General features: G+C 49.8%; 1 protein-coding gene and 1 long non-coding RNA gene across 11 annotated transcripts in view; both read left to right on the top strand.

The window, feature by feature from the left end:
• Positions 1-18736, top strand: part of SLC8A1 (solute carrier family 8 member A1) — a 132637-nt gene that overhangs the window by 59512 nt on the left and 54389 nt on the right. The gene's annotated exons all lie outside the window — the stretch shown is intronic.
• The window catches only part of LOC141728481 (uncharacterized), a 62365-nt gene that overhangs the window by 29855 nt on the left and 13774 nt on the right, over positions 1-18736 (top strand). Inside the window, exon 2 of the long non-coding RNA XR_012579435.1 lies at positions 23-18736. This exon is cut by the window's right edge and continues 13774 nt beyond it. This is a non-coding gene — a long non-coding RNA (uncharacterized LOC141728481). The remainder of the gene's footprint in view (positions 1-22) is intronic.

Here is an 18736-nt window from a genome sequence, read left to right as displayed (position 1 = left end):
GAAGGGTGAGGGCTTCCAACAGGAGCACTTGCAAATATTCAGCATGGTGGCATTTGGGTAAGGAACTTTCTCCAGCTCTCTGTTGTGTTTTGCTGCTAAGCACTCAGCCACTGGTCTTGAGGAGGCATGTTCTCTGTCTGATCTGCATGGAGTTTGGGTGCAATAGGATTTTACACACATTTTCTGGGGTTTTGAGTTTCATTTCCTCATCAACAAGTACAAGTCTATGCAGGAATGGAAAGCACTGGAATGCTGGAGAAGGTTCTGGTGGAAGCTCTCTGGAAGGGAGAAGCACTGATATGAAAGTGTCCAACTTTGGCTCATCACAGTGTGGTGGAAATAAAGGGATCAGCTGAAATTCTCTTATACTGTGTGCTGCTGGCTCTTGCTGGAAACTTCTTCCCTTTTTTATTTTTTTTTTCCCTTGCTCTGTGCAAGAGGAAAATACCACAGCTGCTTTCTCTGAAAAGTCAAGTCTCCTAAACTGCTCCTGAGTCTGGGAGGCAGACAATGAGGTACTCTGGATGCATCAACACGAACCCCTGTGGAAAACATTGTTTATGTCCCAGCTACCCTGCTGGCATGCTGGAGACAAGCCTTGCTGGTGGCATAATTCAGGAGCTCACTCTCTGCTTCAGAACACGATTCCTGCTATCAATATTTCCAAAATAAAACAGCCAGGACTTTCAGAGATAGGGGGGTCCAGGGGGGCAGCCTGCCTGCCTAGCCCTGAGCCATGGGGTGGTTTTGGGCATGGCAGGGCTGGATTTGGGGCAGCCAGGTACAGCCCCCAGAGAAAGCTGCCACAGGAGGCAGGGTCCATCTATGCTTCCTGCAGCAGCAGCACAAGGATAATGGGCAGACATTAACAGTGTGAGCTGACTCTCAGGTTCTCTGTAGGCTCCTACAAATTTGGCCAGGGTCTGAACTATTAACCAGTTAAGAGAAAAATGCGTTCTTCTTTTAAAGAAGCACTGCCTGGGGTTGGATCTAAGGCTTTGGTAGGTATGTTTAGCTTTAACTTGCCTGTATTTGTTTGGCAACCCAGCTCTGTTTTGTTACTGTGGGAAATGAGAGGGATTTCCAAAGAGATCTGGAGTTTTCCCCACCAGCTCTAGCCAGAATCCCTCCCTGCAGCCTCACAGTCCTGTTCCCTTCCCAGAGTCCAGGGTTCCTCTGAGCTCACACTCTGGATTGCTGAGCTCCCTGTGCTGCCACTCTCATCCCTTTTCTGTGTTGATATCACAGTCCTCTTCTGAAATTGTTTATTTTCCCCCTTGCTGCCTTCACCTTGTGGAATCAGAAAAGACCAAGGGCAGGACATTTTCCCCATGGGTTGGGTGAGGACGGATGGCATGGAGGGCACTGGTGATTGTGTGGGCAGAGCTGGCTGGCAGGAGGAGGTTGGGGAAGGAGCCCCAGCCACAGTGCTGGCCCCAGCCCCAGGCTCCACTGCATCACCATGACCTACATACACCCCTGCTGCTGGTGGATGCATTCCCAGACTTCTAAAGAGTTTGTTCCCCTTGGCCTTGCTGGGAGGAGCCAGCGACGTTTTTTGGGGCCAGGCTCGGAACGTTGCTCGCCTCAGAAGAGCTTCCTCAGTGTGCTCTTTTTTTTTTTGTGGTGTAAATAATGAATTGTACATTTAATATTAAACATCCTGTGCACTTACCAGACCTTGCTGTGCACGTGAAACTTAGCAGATGAAGTGCATGAAGGTGGTTTGTCTTTACAGCCATGCAGGGCTTCTAATGTGCCCCATTCTTTTTTGGAGGGGGAGCAAGGTTTGATCCTTTGCTCTTCCCTCTGCTGCTCCAGTCACACCTCAGTGCATCTTCCACTGTCCTTAGAGTTCCTCTGCCTTGGCCATCCTGCCTTTTCAGCCACAATACCCACATCTCCTCATCCTTCTGCACTAAAACCCCAGCTGCCTACATGGGCATGGTTCAGTGCACAGCCCAGGAAGACCACAGACATGGGCAGAGAAAGCCTGAGGGATTTGCTTATGGTGAAACAGCAGAAATCTGTGTGCAGAGCCTGGTGGAACCAAGACAAGACTGTTTACTGGCAGGAAACCCTGCAGGATGCTGGAGCTGAGCAAGGGAGACGGAGCAAGAGAAAATTAGTCATTTGGGAAGGAAGGACTGTCGGTAAAGTGGGTGACGTCTGCATGGTTAGCTCACAGCCTTCCAGGGACAGACTGGGAACCCTTCCTCTGGAGTGATAAAAATCCCAATGTACTCATCCATCCATAGGGAGGGATCCTGCACAGGCAGCAGGGAGTTTGTGTGTATGGGCATGGATGCATCCACAGGTGAGGTGGTGGACAGCAGCAAGATGCACTTGGCTTTTCCATCTCCGATTTCTGTGGCCCAAGGACCATCAATCATTTTGGAAAGCTAACCACATTACTCCACAGCTTCAGGTGAATAAGGAAGCAGGCAGACTCCCTGGGGACATGGCACACTGTAAAGCAGGCATCCATCTGGGAGAGCATTATTGCATTAGCTCAGCATTCCTGTTGGTATTGATGCATGTTCTGCTCCTGTGCTGCTCCTTGCAAGTGAAGGCTGTGTGGGGTAACACACACAGGGTGATGAGACAAGGCTGGGCACTCTGGGTTTTTAGGTGCTGTTGTTTGTTTTTTTGTGTAAAATCCATGGGAAGCAGAGGTAGGGGAAAAAATTGGGATGAAGATGAAAAATGATGCTGCACACAAAGCTAGCTCTGAATCTATAGAGCTGGCCTTTATTTCAATCGTCATAGTCTGAAAGCAGCACACACACACACATGTGCAAAACCCAGGCTGCAGATAATAAATTTTGAGAAAATGAGCCCTCAGCCCCCTCCTCCCAAGCTTTACTTTTTAGAGAATGCCCTTCCTTAATTTTGGAAATGATTGCATTATCTCAAACTGCTTGTAAATCTTGTTAGCCAAGTAATATAGTTTGGACTAAATGTCTGTTCCTACATGAGCCTCAGGGGAGTATGGAAAATAACCAATGCAGCCCTGTTGCAACCTCCCACCAGCTCTACAAAAGAGACTCCTTTTTTCTGATTAACCTCAGTTCCTTTCAGCAGTGAGGCAGAGAGAGGCAACACGATTAATGAAAATTAGGTCTATTAAAGCCAGCCTTGTTTTCTAGTCGTGTGTACAGCCTTGCCACAAGCTGAACTCGTCACCAAATGCACAATTAATCAAAGTGGAGTGCAGGCACTTGGTGTCTCTGTGTGCATCTGTGTGTGTGTGTGTGTGTGTGTGTTTGTGTGAGCATGCACTAAGGTGGCTGCTCCAGATTAGCAATTGAAAGGAGCAGAGGAACAGAAGCAAGATGTTAGTTTTCCTATTTATTATTTATGTGGTTGAGAGTCTGCACCCAGCAAAGCTCGGGGAGCTGTGACTGATGAGTTAATTGGATACCACACTGGCATCTCTGGAAGAAGCTGTGGAAACCCAGGGACAGAAATAGTAGCTGGGACTGCAGGAGAGCATGTCCAATGTGTGTTGACGTGCTTAGTGATGCAAAGCCACAGCTCCTGTGGCCTTCATCCTTGGTTTTATTTCCCAAAGGACTCTGGTGTAGGGTGGGAGCTTCTATAAGGATCAAGATTCCTTATGTTAAAGCTGTCTGATCCCCAGCTTTGGGGGAATTGCTGGGGAGGTGCCAGAGACAGGCCCAGCTGCATTTCTGTACATCCCAGATGAGTCTTAGACTCTCACTGTTGGCACTTTCCTCCTACCAGCTGCTGCCATCCACCCCCTTTTCCTGCTTTTTTGAGAGGGTTTTATGGGGTGGGGAGAACCCTGAAGCCACTGGTGGCAGTGATTTCTCTGGCCATTCCCTGATGTGTGATTGCCCAGCTGACCTCCTTGGATGTGTGTCTGGGCACCTCCTCTCTGCCCATGCAGAACCCACAGCCTTTGCTGTGTCTCGGTGGTGGTCCAGCTCTGAGTTTCCCTTTACCATGAACCAAGTCCAGTTTCTCTCCATGGATCCTCCAGGGATGAGGGGAGCTCCCAATACTCCATTAAATTGCATAGGGAAATTTAATGCATCCATTGCATCCATTCTCCTGGCCCCAGTGCCATGGTGGAACTGGGTCTTGGCCAGACATGATTCCTCTTGTGTGCTCCCATACCAAAGAGTTGTCTGTCTCACAGGGACAATGCAAGGGGAGTGAAGGCACTTGGAGACTTTCCCCCTGCCCCTTGGTGGGATAGACCCCATGGGGAGCAAGAAGGAAACCCCCCAGCCCCTCTGCAGCACTGTTTGGGGCTAAACACCTCTGAACATTTTTCATGTGATGCCTTTGGAAGAAAATCACAAACTGACATTGTCTGAAAGCCAGTCTAAGCCTGCTGCTGGCAAACAGGATGAAGACAGTCCAACAAGTCCAACACTTTGCAGACAACCTGGGCAAACGTAGATCTCCTCATTCTGGTAGACCATACTGCCTTTGGGAGCAATGCAGCAGCAGAAAATGATGGGTGTTACCTTTCCAGCCTCCTTGTAGAGATTGTGGGGAGACCTGCAGTGGAGATTTCCTGTGGGCCTGTGTGCTCAAGCAGTCCCAGAAGGCTGGCTTGTACATGTCACCCATCTTCACCACCCTGTGGCAAACAGGACAAGAGGTGATGGCCCACTGGGCTCACCAAGGTCAGAGCAGGTCTGGGAACAGCATTAGGGTCCTTCTTCTCCTTGGTGGGACCACTGAAAGGGAAGCAGTAACCAGTTCCAGTGACTAGCAGGCCTCTGTGCACCCCTGCTTTTGCTCAGGCAGCACCATGCCAGGCCCTGGCTGCCCTTGCTCAGTTCCAGGCAAAGCTCCATGTTTTCCTGTGGCTGGGAAGCCCTGAGCCAGAAGCAGTCACTGCTGGAGAGCACTCTCAGGGGCCCAGATGGGCAGAGCCCCCAGCAGACAGTGCTGTGCCCCAGCCAGGTGCTGAGCAGGACCTTGGCAGAGTCAATACATTGTTCCTGTGTGGCTTCTCCTCCCTCTCCACATCCCAGAGCTGTTCCACATGGAAGATGTCAGTGCTTCTATGGCGCAAGAAGAAAATATCAGCGTGTCCAAGGGTACACAAGGATCAGCAATTAAGCTATTTCACTCTGCAAGCATCCCCCTACCACAGTGAGTGGTTTGGTTGGGCTTGGTTTGTGGATCTTGCCAGGAGCTGCAGTTCCATTCCCACCACAAAGCTGAGCCCACTGTGGGAAGATCTTGTCCCTTTCTGTACCCTGCCACTGATAAGGAGCAGCCTCTTTGCTCACTCTTTTCTCAGAGAGAGTCATTTCTGACTCTGGGGGACACCATCAAGGTGCCAGCAAAGATAAAGAGAGGAAAAAGCCTTTTGTTCCTGCAGCAGAGCATCCCTGCCCAGGGTGCCCAGCTGGAGAAAGACATCTCAGGCTTGTGGCTGGGTGGTCAGCTCTGGGCTCTGAAACTCTTGGGGAAGGGTGTGAGCAGATCTAGAGAGCACTTTCCCATAGGAAAGGACAGGAGGATGTGACCTCTGGAGCTGCACCCTGGGCTGCCTGTTTGCCCTCTGTATCTTGCAGTGATTTCATTTCCATACCCTTCTCTTCCAGCCAGGCACTCAGCCGTGAGGCGCAAGGTTGAAAGGAGTCAGGCCAGGGAGGGAGCATGGGGAAGCAAGGCTGCTGTAGGATAAAAACAGCTGATGATTGAAATCCTATCCACTGATAGCCAGGGGAAACCTTCCTCCTGGGTTCTGCTGAGTCCTGCATGGCTCAGAGACAAGGGAGTTAAATTACTCCCCTTACCCAGTAAATTCAACCCTTTTTGCTTTCTACAGACACAGCAAATTTTTTTTTTTTTTGTTCATCTTACTGCATGCAGTTATATGTTTCAGAATAATCATCTGGATTCCTTAGGATCCCATTATTATTGTGCTGTTGGCCATGCAGGTTAGGTCAGACTCTCCCAAAGGAGCAGAACCTGCCAGAACCACTGTTCTGGGTCCACACTTGCCAGGTGAGCTTTCCAGACCTCAGCTGCTCTTCAGCCTTTATCGGGGCCTTGAACAACCAAATTGAGAGGTGGCCATGGGAGTTGAAGGATCTTTTGGTGACCTGAGGTGGCCATGGGAGCTGAAGGACCTTTTGGTGGCCTCACTGGTGCTGGGCTGTGGTGTCCCTGACTCCCTGCCCATCATCATCTCCCTTTCTGATGCACACAGCTCAGTACACAGAGAGAAGTGGAGGGAGATCTTCACCATTTCCAGAATCACTGGTTTGGGGCTACCTTCCAGCATCTTTGGACTAATTCTTTGTTCCTAGTTGTTTGGTCTGGACTGAATGAGAAAGCATATTTGTTAATATTTTCTCATAGAAGCACAGGGGCTTGCATGGGTTTTTTCCTAAACTTTCTTTTAAATGAAATGTATTTTCCTCCTAAACATCTGATTCTGTCTTTAATCATGCTAATTTCCTGATCTCAACAACGTGTCAGTGCCACAATTTGGTGCACTGTAGGTAAGAATATAAAAACCCTTTTGTTTCTTTGAAATACGTTGCTTTTTCATTTCACCGAGATCATTTATTCTTGTGTCAAGGAAGAATAAATGAGAAGTGTCAGGCAGACCTTTATATATTGCTTTATCTTTAAGCTAAACAAATCCTCTGTGTGCAGCAGCCTGGCTTAGTATGGAAATCTCTGCACTCCTTTATCAGTTGTCACCCTGTTACTTGATGTTCTCCCTTTCTGAAGCGGAATAACAGAAACCTCATATGTGCCCTTGCAGCTGCTTTACTGAATGTTATTGTGCTGGTTGGATACTATTTTTTCCAATCTACTGTTTGCACAGCAAAATGTTGTATTTTGTTTTTATGATGTCAGAGTTCTTCGCCGGGCTGGCTGCTGGGAAGTCGTTTTCAGGAGCAGCTTCAGCTGATTTACAATGTAGGGCATGTAGGAGTAGTTTGGGTCTCTTGCCATTGGTATGTGTGCTGCTCTGCATTAGTTTCTTCAGACTTCATCTTCCCACTCCCTTGTCCTCCTCGGTGCCTTTGGAGGCTCTCACATTCTCTCTAAGCTGGAGTTGAATGTGCATTCACGTGTGTGTTAGCCTCAGGTGGGGTCGGTCTCTTCCACGGGCAGCACTGACAGAACCAGAGGACACAGTCTCAGGCTATGTCAGGAAAGGTATCGGTTGGATATTAGGAAAAAGTTTTCTACCAAAAGAATAATAAAGTACTGGAATGCTCTTCCCAGGGAGGTGGTAGAATCACCATCTCTGGATGTGTTTAAAAAAGGACTGGACGTGGCACTTGGTGCTATAGTCTAGTTGAGGTGCTAGGGCACAGGTTGGACTCAATGATCTTAGAGGTCTCTTCAACCTCATTATTCTGTGATTCTGTAATTCTGTATGTGTGTACATCCATACATTTTTCTCAGCCTGTTCAAGGCCTTCTGCAGCCCTGTACATCCTCCCACGCACCCCACAGGTGAGCTCATTCCTTTGAAAACTGACCACTTATTCTTCCTCCTTGTTTTCCACTTCTGAGGTATTTTCAAAGCCTCAGCCTCTCTCAGATCCCTTAGCCATTGTCAGTGGCTTTTACTGCTGTCCTTTCGTGGGAGCTGGACCAGGCTGAAGCCATCTGAACTACGCACAAGATACGCACAGAGTGCCCTTAGATGCTTATCCTCAAATTTCCTGCTCTGACACCAGACACCTCTGGTTGATGGCTCACTTTCTCTTCAGATTTAATTCAGTTACTGCACAAAGCCACTTTGTACCCTGAAAAAGAGGTTGGAAACTTTTTATGCCGCACGTGAGCTGGGGGCAGGAGAGGAAGACAAAACGTCAAAGGCCTTTTCTTAGCTCTGCCAGCAAACCAGCAAGGCACAGCCATGGCCACTGGCCACTCACCCCACACAGCAGCTGCCCCTCTTGGTGCACTGAAACCCACATAAGCCAGCAGGTAATCAAATCTAATTCCCATCCAGCAATACAGCCAGCTCCTTACAGAGGGTCAGTCACCACAGCCTGCTGAAGCCAGTGAAGGGTCCATGCAGGACCTGGGCCAGGCTCTGTGTTTTCCAGGTGGGCCATGAAGTGGTATCACTGCTGCGGATCCAGGCAGCCTCCCTCAGCAGAGGAGGATGGACAGCTTCCTTGGGAATCCTTCAGGAGACCAGGAACAACATGAACAAGTTTTACATAAGGCAGCGAGGCTGTCTGGCCCCTCTCCATCCTGAAATGAGTGGTGCATCCCCTTGGGTGAGCATGAGGAGAGCTACTGCCATGCTTGCTTTTGCTGTAGCCTTTCAGATCTAGACCCATCTTAAGAGGAGCCAGATTCCTTCATTTTATGAAGGGCTTTTAAAAATTATTTTAAATTTAAGCTAACCTCATGTTCACTGAGTCCCTTTGTATCAGTATTTGGGCATATATTGGGCAAAAGTCGATATTTTTGCCCAGCGTCCGGGAGGAATAATGCATCTGACTCCATTGATATCAGAAGGCTAGTTAATTACTTTATTATTCTATATTATTATTACTTTATTATACTATATTACACTACATCTAAACTGAATCTGTTCAAGAACTCAACTGCCCAGAATCTCGTGACTGTCTGCCGACAGTCCCGACACACGCACACACCTGGCCCCGATAGGCCAAGAAAACAAAACCCCATTACTTTGGGTAAACAATCTCCATATTGCATTCTCCTTTGGCATAACACAGGAGCAGCAAATGAAAGAAGAACTGTTTTGATCATTCTTTTCTCTGCTTCTCTCATTGCTTCTCTCAGGTTCAGCGAATGTGAATCCCAACACCTTTGTGGCAAATTTCCCAGTGACAATTCGAGGGGGGAGTGTTCCACTCTAGTGAGGCCTGGTGTCTCATTCAGCACGGGAGCGGCTCTCTGATACATGAAATTTGGGTTCACCATGCTGTGAGAAATGGAGCATATCATGCACGCTGTTATTGAGTCTCTGTGAAACAATGTTAAACAGTATAGAGGAGAAAGAGAACATAAAAACAATCCTTGAGCTTTTTTTATCCCCAAGCAGCACTGCAATGTGCACAGGGGAGGGCAGAATTCAGAATTGTTGCTTTTCAGTGAAGGCTCATTTCCCTTCAGATGGGGAAACCAGTCCCAACAAAAAAGCAACACTTTCTACCCCATGAACTTTGCAAGGAGAAATACCAGCAGAGGCCTAAAGTCAGCAGCTCTGGTTGAGCTGTGTAATGAAATAACGCAGGAGATGGGCTGGTGCAGGCTGTACACGAATGAAGCCCGGGGACAGCTCTGCACGTAACTGATCATCCTTGTTTGCTTTCCCCACTGGGTGCAGGTGGCTTTCCACTGCTCCCACAGCTCCTGTCCCCGGCTGAAAAGGAGGGAAAAACCCCCCTGTGGCTCCCATCCTGCATTTCCTTCATGGGTGCAGATGCCTTGCTGCTTTGCAAGGCCAGGGGGATTTCTATACCTTTAAGAAGTGACTAAGGACTCCTGGATTCGACCCAAATCGTACATAAACCTTCCCTATCAGGGCAAAGCCCTAAGGCTCTTTCTCTTGCTGATTTGGGAACTGAACCTACCCAAGGGTTTCAATGGCTTTGAAGCCCATCTTCCCATGACCTGCCCTCATAAACAGAGTGAGACACTGGCACAGGTTGCCCAGAGAAGTTGTGGATGCCCCATCTCTGGAATTGTTGGAGGCCAGGTTGGAAGTGGCCCTGGGAAACATGCTCTAGTCGGTGGCATCCCTGCCCATGGCAGGGCTGTTGGAATTAGATAATCTTCCAACACAGAACTGTTCTATGAAAATACATATGCAGGCATGGATGTACATGGTGGTAATGCCCCACTGAGTGATTGGATTGTGTCAGTGTCCTCAGCAGGAGGGACTCAATCAAACTTGGCCAACATCACTGACTGAATTTACTGAGGGTCTCTCATTTTTTCATCATCCTGCCAATCTACCCAGCTGGGCAAGTGATGAAAGGCCATGTTTGCCACCACAGGAAAAGGACAATACGGAGAAATACAGTTTTTGCTGGAGGGGTGTCTCCCAAGCTCGCTGCATGAGGTTTAGGCAAAAGTCAGTCAAATTTAATTCAGTTACTGCACAAAGCCACTCTGTACCCTGAAAAAACAGTTGAGAACTTTTTGTCCCACATGTGAGCTGGGGGCAGGAGAGGAAGACAAGCTCTAATCAATGTGAAAATGAGGCTCCAAAATCCAGCTTAGGGCAAAGGGGTTTTGTCCTGCATGGTGCTGTGCTTCTCACATGTCTGCACTCCACTGGGGGAGTTACACTCTCACCTCTTTACTCAAGCACTGTGAATAGCTCCCCAAAACTGTGCAGGAATTCTTGAGCTGTCCTCAGGAGTCCTGGGCTGACACCAGGAAGCAGAAGCCCATCTCTGACTTTCAGTGCCAGTGGGGCAGGGGGTTGCTAATACCAACATTCACACTTGAAGTCTCCTGTGGTTTAAGAGCTGAGGCCTCTGGCCTCAATTGCACTGAAATGGAGAGCAGATCAAAGGGAAGAATTTGCCCAAGATTTCTGATGTGCCTCTGTGCTTATGAATGTGCACATGCACATGCACAAAACTAGTTACAAAAACCCCACTTGGGTGTGATTCACCCAAATATTGTGTGGGGGAATCATTTTCCACCAGGGAGCTAACTGCTAATTACATGAGTGTGATGCAAATTCATTTGCAAAGTTTTGCTCTTTGCAGCCAAAGAAACCAAATTTTGCAGAAACCGAGCTGATGGGTATTTAGGCACCAGAGGTATTGTTATTTCTCTCAGAGCCCTGAACTGAAGTTTTTAAGAAAGCTATTGCTCTTTAAAATAACTTCACTTTATTTATTAGCTCAAAACTTTCCCAGAGTGAATGACAAATAAAGCCTGTATTATTTTTCCAGGGCTTATTTTGAGATAAAAGCTATCTGATCTAAGGGGTCCCTCTGGCAGCTGGACAAGGAGACCATACATCAGCATCAAGGGGCAGGGAGAGCTGCCTGATGGATGTGAGATGTGCTGGAGGCTTTCTCTGCCCTGGCTGAGAGCTGCTCAGACTGCTTGATACAGAAGTGTGGGGCATGAAAATGGGACATGAAAATGGTGCAGTGTGGGGCAAAAATATCCCCTCTCTGGTGTCCTGTCCCCTCCGTGGTGGCACCTCCACAGCACAGCATTGATGTGGCCATGGGGCCAGAGCAGAGTGGCAGAACAGGGCTGGGGGCTGCCAGGGATGATCCCATCAGGAAATGCAGCCTGGATGAACGTGTGGCAGCAGCAGTATGGTGGTTACCCGGCCGTGGAGCTGCTAATTAGGGATCATAAGCTCGAGCAAATGTGGCTTATTTCTGTGTGCCTCTACAGAGAGCTCATCCTCCCCTTATGAGTCCTTTAGTCCTCGCAGCCCAAGTCCCTTTAATTTATCCAGCCTGTGCTGGGGTGGCTTCCGGCAGGTTTTGATCAGGAAGAATGGAGAGGGCTTGGGTTGCAAGAGCCGAGGGAAGCTGAATGAATCATTAAAAGCAAGATAAGAACCTAAAAGCCTCCACCAAATGCCCTTATTAATGCTGATTTGATTGTTTATGCCACTTGACAGGGATGAAACCAGAGGCAGATGCAACAACTAAATCCTGGGTCACTGCAGTGCCCTGCCCGTGGTGCCTGCCCTTTGCTGGAGACATCCCTTGTGCATCCAGGCACGAGGTTTTGTGTTTGGGGCAGCAATTCTCCTCTCTGTCTCCTCGGGGCTGGCTGCTGCAGGCCAGGCAGGGTGTGTGTGCCCAGACAGCTGTGGCCAGATGCCGTGCAGGATTTCTCACAGAACTGGAGGTGGCACAGCTCGGGGCGGCCGCGCTCAGCAGAGGCAGGGGCAGGCTTGGTCACTGTCACCCATCAGGCTGGGGGCATTGATGGTGTCCCCCAAGGGCTGCTGTGCGTGCCTCGGGGTGTTTGCTTACTGTCTTTCCTGTGCCTGCAGGCTTTTGCTTGCAGCTAAGAAAAGCAGGCTGAAAAGGGAGCTTTGAAAGGCTTTTTTAAATCTAATCTAGGTTAAAAGAAAGCAGAAATCGAGCTCTTGATCTTTGCTGTTTACCCCAGGGTAAGGCAGATGCTCATGCTCTAGAGTCTAGATTCTCTGCAGGCAAGGGGAGCAAGCTTTGTGCAGCCTGGCAGAGAGGGCTGAGGAGGACATCTCCCATCCCCAGGACTCACACATGCCATCCACACATCACACATGCCATCCACACCAGCTCCCCACCTGCTCCAGCAGCCAGCAGCAGCTCTCTGTATCGCAGAGAGCTGGTAAAGCTTGCTAGGTGCTCAAACACCATGGCAAAAGTGATAAATGCAGACAATTTCAGGCAGATTATGTGTGCCAGAGAAGCTGCCAGTACCTGGAAGAGTCATTGAGGGACAGCTGCTGTGCAGCAGTGGAAGATGTTTCCTGTTCCTGCCACTCCTGCATCAGCAGTTGGGTTTAGGTGCCTTTTGAGCATTCTGAATGCTGTTTTCCAGTGCATGCTGGAGACACTTCACCATGGAGCAGCACTCTGCCTTGCTTTGGGGTCCTGCAGCTGAAAGCAGAGAACTTGAAAGCAGGCCAGCAGCTCCACCAGGAGCAAGTCACCAGAGGGATGTCCTGGCACATGTCAGGACAGAGCTCTGAGGGTGTTGAGGTCTGCCCTGACCCCTGCAGAAGACAATTGCTGGCAGTGTCTCCTCTCTGTTTAACAGCATTTCTCCACCCCACAGCAGTGCACAGTGAAAACCATGGAGGGTTTTTAGAGGAGGGTCTGAGTGTGCACCAAGGATCAACGTGCCCTAGGCTCTTTGCAGCTGCACACAGGCTTTGCTCGGTGCTTGTGCGGCTCTGAAACCTTGCCAGTGCCCAGTGCAGCCCTGCAGAAGGGCACACAGGATCAGGTGCTGTAAGCTGGAGAGGTCTCAGAGGCACAAAGCAGAACTTTTTCTGGTCCAGGTCTTCAGCACATCCTGCATCTTGCTATTAGTGGCAGATTGTCATTGGCAAACCTCTAGCACCATGCAAGCCAAACCCACCCCTGGGAGCACTGGGAGAGAGTTGCCCTTATTTCTGTGAGGTCTTTCCATGTCCTGGCTGCCTTGGATGGCCGGGCTGGCTGCTGAGCTCGTTGCTCGCGGTGTCTCAGGATAACTGCGGCTGGCTGCACGTGGCTCTCACCCCCTGCAGCATGTGCCTGCTTCTTTGGCTCCCAGGGCTGAATTCCTGGTGCTTTTCATAGCATTGTGCTTCCTCCCATCTTCAGAGCGAGCCATGTTTCCCAAGGATAAAAGACCAGAGCTAAACCAGGCTGAATTCAGAGCTGCTGCGTTTGTGAAGCGGAGCTGATCTGGATTTAGATCAGCAGAGCTCAGCTCACGGCACAAAAATAGACAAAATTCTTCAAGGCAAGCTGGAAATGTTAGCAGCTCTTTGAACAGCAGCTCTTTCAGTCTATCCTCCTGACTTTCTCCCTAAAATGCTGCTTGTTGCACAGAATGGGCCCTGTTTTCTCCCTCCTCAGTCCTGCAGCTGTCTGCAGCTCTGCTGGCATTTGGAGCTGTCTCTGTGGCAGGGTCTCCTGGGGTTATGTCACCCTCCAGCTCCAGTGTGATGGTCTCCCTGGGAGTGCCAAGCCAGGGATGTTTCTTCAGTCAGTTTGAGAAGAGGAACCCTCTGATCAGGTAGATCCTTGACTTTGGTGAGGTGGGGCTGGGAGGTGGGAAGGGAATCCTTTCTGCTTTTCAAATGCATCAGAATTCAGCCTCGTTACTTTCCCCAGCAAAGTCTTGCAGGGAGCTCTGTGTGCCCATGGCAGGAGACAGAAACTTTCCAGGGGGGATCTTGCACGGCTCAGTACAGGAGAATCAGTCCAGGCAGCCCCAGAGCTGCAAGAAAACCCAGGGTCAGAGCAGCCCTGAATGAAACATTTGGTTTAGGAGGGTGCTTGTATAGGTCATGGCAGCTGCCACGTTGTACTCAGTCCACAGTTCCAGCTTTTCCTCTGCGAGTGTACAAGGTGAAATTTGGTTATGTTTGCAAAAAGATAAAGTGGCTTTTTCATGCTGGGCATCCCCTGATGCAAATAAGATCCCTCAATGGTAATGCCATGCGAGCCCTGATCCCTTGATGGTGATGCCATGCCAGCCCTCATCAGTAGATGCCTGGCTGTTGATGGCAAGAGGTGATTGCCCTGAATTAGCAGCAGTCAGTGCTCCAAGATCCCTCTGTGCCCAGGCTGGGCTGGCCCCTGCACACCTGGAATTGGGAGGATGAGAGGCTCAAAGCTCAGTGCCTGCTCTCTTTTTCCTGATCTCCATTTTTTTGCTCTCTTTTTCTCACATCTGCCCTGTGCATTTTAAATCACATCTCAGGGCAGCTACAGCGTCCTGCCTTATTGCAGTAGCATGTCTGTGTGTCGTCCGCACTTGCTCCCTTCACAGCTGAAGAAGCTTTTCAAAATAAAAATTCCCTCTCTTGCAAGCACCACGCAGATGAAATATGCTTTCCTTAGTAAAATATTAAAACAAATCTCTTCCACACAGGCACAGCCCATGAAAATGTCTTTAAAACACACAGGGAGGCATGGATGCAATATTTACAATCTTGAGCAAGGCAATTTATAATCTGCCTGAGCTCCCTGATGCTATTTGAGGGATTTTTTTTTCTGAAGTGTATCAGAACAAATTAATCAACATTTTTCTAACTATATGCATATGGACTTGTAAAATTTTTTGGCTGTAGGTTGTAGCACTGATTGCTCACAGGGCTTATCCAAGTGCCTGGGATTTGATGAGCAGGAGAATGCACCAGCCACTCCAGTGAATTTCTAATGCAAACTGACCAGCCCATTTTCCCTTCTGCAATTATTAAAGGTCAGCTCAAAATGAACCAGGGAAGGGGAGGGATCTGGTTGCTTTTTGCTTTGATACTGGGCTCTTATTTCTCTTCCTTGGACTGGGGGTGGGAGCAGGAATGGAAGTAAAGTGCCCTTGTCCCCTTGTGCTCCCATGTCCTCACTCTGGGCACAGAGCTGGCCAGAGACCTGGACCCTGCCCACAGGGGCTTGCAAAGGGTCTCCTACACCACTTCCTTTGGCTTTCTGCTCATTTGCCCCTCTGTGAATTTTCCCCTTAAAAGAAGTGTATAAAAGACACCATCCCACTGCTCTGCCAAGCTCTTCCAAGCCCATGAACTCAGCTATCACATGCTGAACCATTTCTCATCTGGCAAAACACAGCTCCAGGCACCTGCCAAAAGACTGACTTTTATTGTTGCTATTAAAAATAAAAAAAAGTAATAAAAACTGTCTCCCCCCAAATGTCAAATTTTATTGCCAGGCTTTGTCAGAGCTTGAGAGATCCCAGTGCTGACCCCTTGGGTATTCCACCTCTGTATCCCCTGCAAGCCCTGGTGCTGAAACTGCAGGGGCACAGCAGGGACTGGGGTGAGGTGTAGCCTTTTTCTGGTGAGCTGGTTTGGAAAGGCTTGTTCCCATCCCCTGTCCCTGCCTGGATGTGCATGGTATGCCAGGGGTGTCCTGCATGTGCTTCCTGCTGAGCCTGAGCCACACTTCCACTGCCTCAGTGAGTTTTCCTGCACTTTCCTGTGTGACAGCTGCAGCTGGGAGAAATACAGGAGAGGAGGAGTGAGGAGAGGAGCAGAGGAAGCCAAAGGCATCTCTGTGTGTCCCTTTGCTGCCCCATGTCACAGCATGCTCGTGACCCATGGCTGTACATGGCTTCAGCCAGACCCTGCTGAGCATTCCCAGGCATGGGCTGAAGTGGTTGGGCATTGGGAAATGGCTGCTCACTGCAACCTTATTGCAGGAAAGCCAAAGCTGTTTTCCATGTTTCAGGATCCATGTTTTAGGAACCTGGTTGCTGAATTTTAAGGCATGCCTTATATCCATGATACTGGCTTGCTCTAACTTCTCATATGGAGACCAGAAATGCACAGAGCTCAGGAGGCAGCTCTCACAACACAGGTGTGAAACCAGAGCAGACCTGATCACATCACATCAGGTCAGGACATCTGCAGGCAGAGAGGGGCTGAGATTGCTCTGGAATGGGTGACACTGCCTGCACACCCCTCGGGGACCAGAATTTGCAGAAGTTCTGGTGAATGTATAAAGCTTTCAGCACAAAGCAAACTGTTCTGCAGAGGTTCAGACCCTGCTGATTGCCACTGGAGAGAATTCACTCCAGCATCTTCCAGCAAACCTTTTGTACCAAACACTTGGAGATGATTTTCTGTTTGCCACCATAAATTAAGGCTTGGTGTTTCCCAAGTTTGTCCCAAGCAGTGAGTTGTGTGGTGGTAGCCAGAAGGAGAAGCTGACCAGGGAAGCTTTGCAGCCCTGCTGATAGGTCCCTCTCCCCCAGGGCCCTGAGGGACTCTCCCAGCAGAGCTGAGTTTCTCTGGTGGTGCACTGGGGCAGGCTGGCCAGCCTGAGCCTAAAACCACAGAACAGAGCTGCAGCCAGAGCTGTGGGCAGATGGGCACTGAGAGGCTGATGCTGAGACCAGCAGAAGCAGATGAAAGTCTCTTGGATGAAAATCTTTCACAGTGTGATTTGTGGGGCAGCTAAGGACCAATGTCTGCTCCCTGAAGGAGCCTGGCAGAAAAATTACACGTGGTAAATCCCTGCTGCACAGCCCCTCCCATGCCTGCCATGCTCTTACCATCCAGCTAGGCATTTGTCAGTGTTTCCTGCAGGTAAGGCTTCTGGGTGCTTCAGCAAATGATCCTGCAATATCTGACCTAGGCATACATGTCCTGCAGACCTTGATGCTTTTTCTGGGAAGTGGAGGGTCAGCAGAGAGCTGCTGACCAAGGTTTGGCAGGTCCCTTCTGCTCCAATGCAGCTCTCTGCTCCCCTGTACCTACAGGGAAGGGACAGGAGGAATAAATGTAGAGTGGGGTGCAGCCAGCTTGTAACCTCACAAGAATGTGGGGAGCGCTTCCTGAAATTGTTGCATCCTTGGTTTCATCGCCTTTCCTAGAGCAGACACTGGCATCATTGTCCCTTTTCCCCTCAGCTGAAGTGCCACTTTTAAAGGTGCTGCTGAGAGCTGTGACATGCAGTGTCCCAGTGCTTGTGCCAAACAGCCCCTTGGGGTGACAAAAGCCTGTCCTCCCTATTCAGGTGGTGGCAGCAGAGGCTGCAGTTTCTGCCTGACCAGCAGAGTTTCAGCACAAGCTTCAGGAGGACCAGGATTTCTCTGGCTGCCCTAGAGCATAAAGAAGGGACAGCAGGAGGTCCTGGGCACTTTGCCCATGGGCACCCTTGCAGCACATTGGGAATAGCAGGGATGGGTGTGGGGCAGCTCACTCACTCAGTGAGCCCCTGAGAAGTTTTAGGGGAGCAAAGGCTTTGAAGCACCTCTGTAAACCAGGTGGGCAGCTGTGGAGTCACAGCGGCTGGCAGAGGGACTCCACAAGTGCTGGGTTATGGATCACCATGGTACTACCCCCCAAAAGCACCTCCCTGCACTTGGTGCTTCCAGGAGCCCTGTGCTAGGCACCCAAGCTCCATGATGGCTGGGAGAACCAAGAGGCTGAACCATTTGGTGAATTATTTATCCATTATTCATTTACTCAATATGTGTATAATGCCGTGCGCTGAGTGAGCAGGCGCAAAATTAAAAACCAAAATGATGGATGCTGCCTTATCAAGCTCTCCTCATCCCACTCTGGAGACTCATTCAGCTTTAAATATTGATGGTGGATGGCCTGTTGGCAAACAGAGATTGTGTAAATCCATCCGTCTCCTCTGGCTGCCACGCTTTGGAGGCAGAGCTGCACCATGGCCAAGCCATGTGGTCTGTGCTGCCTGGCATGGAGAGAGGGCTCACAGTCCCTTCAATTACCTCCTGAGGATGGCAATTAATCTGTGCCTGAGTACTCACCTAGCTGGCAATACAGGGAGCTGCAGTGTTTATCAAGCTGATCCTTAGACCATCCCTCAGAACCTGGGCTACCCCAGCAGGGACTGCAGCATGGCTGGAATCGCGGAGCTGCCGTTCCCTCTGCGGAGCTGCTTCAATAGCTGCTGCCTTCTGCTGCTCTCCTTTTACTTCTAAACCTGCCAGGCACGATTAGATGGAGGATTAACTAAAAAAAAAAAAAAATTAAAAAGCAAATCCATGCTGAGAAAGGTGGTGTGATGCCAGAGGAGCTTTGGGAGCCGCTGTGTTGAGGGACTAGCGCAGTGAGGAGCAGCTTCCCAAGTGCAGGGGGAGCTGCATTCCTGCCCAGACCAGACAGTCTTTCCAAAGACCTGTAGGACCCTGCATTTCCCAGGTGGATCCTGCCCCTGCTACCCCCAGGCCTTCTCACACCTTTAACAGGACCTGCATTCCCAAAACCAGCACAAGCTGAGCAGACCACGAGGGGCTGCCTGCACAAGGATAAATTCAGGGCTGTCCCAGGTGAATCCTGACCCTGGGGTCTGCTTTTTTCCTCTCTCTTTTCCTCCTTCTCTTGCTGGGCCCATGCATGTGGCCTGTTCTCCTCACTTCTGAGGCTCATTTCTGAGGTGAGACCATTGGGTGCCCAGCTCAGGAGGCTGCAGGGCCCATCACACGTGCCAGCTTCATCCACAGCATGGCGTGGGGGAGCAAACACCTTTCCAGGCTGTGTGAGAGCACAGGGGACATCTCTAGGCACAGCCTCCTCTACCCTGCATTTCACACCGTCCCCT

Source organism: Zonotrichia albicollis, chromosome 3 (genome assembly GCF_047830755.1).
Source record: "Zonotrichia albicollis isolate bZonAlb1 chromosome 3, bZonAlb1.hap1, whole genome shotgun sequence".
Lineage (NCBI taxonomy): Eukaryota > Metazoa > Chordata > Aves > Passeriformes > Passerellidae > Zonotrichia > Zonotrichia albicollis.
This window is presented reverse-complemented; position numbering and strand designations above follow the sequence as displayed.